This window comes from Montipora foliosa, chromosome 7, assembly GCF_036669935.1.
Source record: "Montipora foliosa isolate CH-2021 chromosome 7, ASM3666993v2, whole genome shotgun sequence".
In the NCBI taxonomy this organism is placed as follows: Eukaryota; Metazoa; Cnidaria; class Anthozoa; order Scleractinia; family Acroporidae; genus Montipora; species Montipora foliosa.
In genome coordinates this window covers 9,829,287-9,831,786 of record NC_090875.1, presented here as the reverse complement: position 1 = coordinate 9,831,786, position 2,500 = coordinate 9,829,287, and the positions used below count along the sequence as shown (strand labels likewise).

Below are 2,500 nucleotides of genomic sequence, written 5' to 3'. Positions count from 1 at the left end.
ATGATGATAGAGCGCAATTTACAGACATTTTATGAGACATGACCAAACGGCGTAAAATCTTTGTAAATTTTCGATTTATAGACATTTTTGCAAGATTTTATAAAGTCTGTAAATTTCAAGTATTTCCTCTTGTTGTAGCTCCAATAATTTATAAACATTTTACAAACATTTTATAGAGCTTTACTCAACAAAACTCTGTAAAATATCTGTAAAATAAATTTACAAAGATTTTATATTTATGGCGTTAAGTGTTAAAGTCTGTAAATTTATTATTTACAGACATTTTATGAAGTCTGTAAATGGTCCAAATTTTCCAGTGTGTGATTTGTGTCAAATATAACCGGATATATCATTTTTTCGAAAAGTATCTTCACAACGCTTCCGACAATAAACATTTCGTAAACGAATTGCCGATTCATGCCGTAATACAGACCTTTCCTTTAACATAAACTGTTAACGTGTTAAGATAGGGAGTTCAAGCGATTGTTTTAATTTTCTTCCCATTTTTGGTAGCTAAAGATTAAGCAAGTGCTAGTAAACGGTAGTTTGTTGGTGAATTTGCGAAGTGATCGAAAACTCGAAATATGATATACGTAGCTGTTATTGATCGGCATGACGTTTAAAACAATATGCAAATTTCGCTTTGAAGCCTTTTTCATTCCCGGGAATGTCCTTCGTTTGACAAACAATGCTTCATATAAAGGAACTTATGGAATTACTACGAGTTACCAAATACTACGCTTGACTTTTTAATCATATTAGCTTATTAATTTTTTCCTCTTCTAATGAAACTGAGGAGAGAGGGTGAAAAGATTACCATTCAAAACCGAAAATGTTGTCAAAGAGATTACTGTGCATGTAATTGCAGTTTTAGTTGTTGATTAAAATTAAACTTTGGCTATTTTTTGCAAGGCTCGTTCGTTAACTGCGGTCAGCTCAGAGGTGTTTAATCACTCTACACTGTATTAAACTAATGATTTGAAGGTGTATTTTTTCTCCACAGTATTGCTTTCTGCGTGGCTTGGCTAAATCTATATATTATTCTGATTATCTGACAGTTGCGGTGAAAGTGAATCGAGAATGATAGCAAAAAAAAAAGGAACGTAAATCGGTATAGCATCACATTTTTCTCTAACATCCAATATTGTCCTTTCGGTATAAATATAGTCCACTACCGACGTTGGAACTGAAAAAATTCGATACGTACCTGCCGGATTTTTGTGAACCTCCAGTGAAGTGAAAACAAGCCGCGATTGATTTCCCACCGTCCTGCTTTTCTGTTGCTTTCCTTAGATATAACAATACACTTCTAAGGTTTTCACAAATTGCGACAACCAAGTTAGCAAACTACGAAAGCCGACTAATTGACGGACAAAGTTAACGATTCTTTCAAGAAGTGAAAGTGTTAATTCAAACGAGTACCTTGAGTTTTTTTGTTGATTTGAATCACCGCATGTTCACCGCATGTGAAAAGAGGAGGAATGAACAGTATCCCATAATGCATCGCGATTCCTTTTATATTATCAACTGAAATTGTTACGTAATCAGTATCTACCAGCCTCAACGCAGTGCTGGAGACTACCATCTTCTGTTTACCAATATTAAGCAATAGAGGACTTTTTCCGTGTTTCCATAGCCTCATCTGAACACGAGGGGAAGTTTGGAGAATTGGAGACAGTTATGCAAACCCGAGAAGCAGTCGAGGGTTTGCATAACTGTCGAGAATTCTCACAACTCCCCCGAGTGTTTTAGATGAAGTTATAGAAACACGGAAAAAGTCCTCTATTGCTTTTATAAAATAATTGCTCATAATAATTCCACAAATGAAAGGAAATGTTCTTCATCTTCTTCCAAACTGAAATACATTTTCTCCATAAACGCTCTTGTTGACCGGCTGGGAAAGCTTCCATGGAAGAAACAACAGCTTTCGAGAACACAACAATTTATTCTCAGCTCACATGCAACCTTTTTCGTTGTACACACACAATACGGCCTATGCGGAATACCGCTGACCCCTATGATACGAGGACAGAATTATCTCCTATCAACATCCTCCCTTTCAAAGAAAACTTTTAACATGTTAATATGTTTCGTATGAAAAAAAAGGAAAAGAAAGAAAGTCATTAGCACAACAAATATGAACAGACAAGGTTTCAAGGTCACGTATTGCGTCAGATGCTTTTGCTTCTTTTGCTACAGGGCACCAATGTGGATGAGCTTGGATTGGAGTCACCCTAGGGTTCATGCTGATATGTAGGGGCAGCCCAAAAGTTCCTAACCCTGTATGGATATCTTTAAAGGCATCCATGTCAATAGCTTTAGTCAGTTTTCCCCTAGGGACAGGCACAAGGGACACCCACCTCACTAGCCATGCTCCCGTTTGGGCTAACTTTGTCTTCAGTGGTTACAGCACTATGAACTACACTAATATATTCACACGTACCATGTACTGGAGAGGTGCTGATGGTTTCCTCAGTCAGATGAAGCTCTTATGTTGCAC

At 36.8% G+C, this 2,500-nt stretch overlaps 1 protein-coding gene across 2 annotated transcripts in view; it reads right to left on the bottom strand.

Annotated features, from left to right (window-relative positions):
* Positions 1 to 1,453, bottom strand: part of LOC138010384 (probable ATP-dependent RNA helicase DDX60) — a 103,502-nt gene extending 102,049 nt beyond the window's left edge. Inside the window, exons 1-2 of one of the 2 annotated variants that reach the window (XM_068857322.1) lie at positions 1,423 to 1,453; positions 1,208 to 1,288 (exon numbers count right to left, since the gene is read on the bottom strand). The gene's annotated coding sequence lies outside the window, so the exon portion shown is untranslated. Of the gene's footprint in view, positions 1 to 1,207; positions 1,289 to 1,422 lie in introns of those variants that run through there. The other variant, XM_068857319.1, reaches the window with a different exon arrangement.
* Positions 1,454 to 2,500: the final 1,047 nt, after the last annotated feature.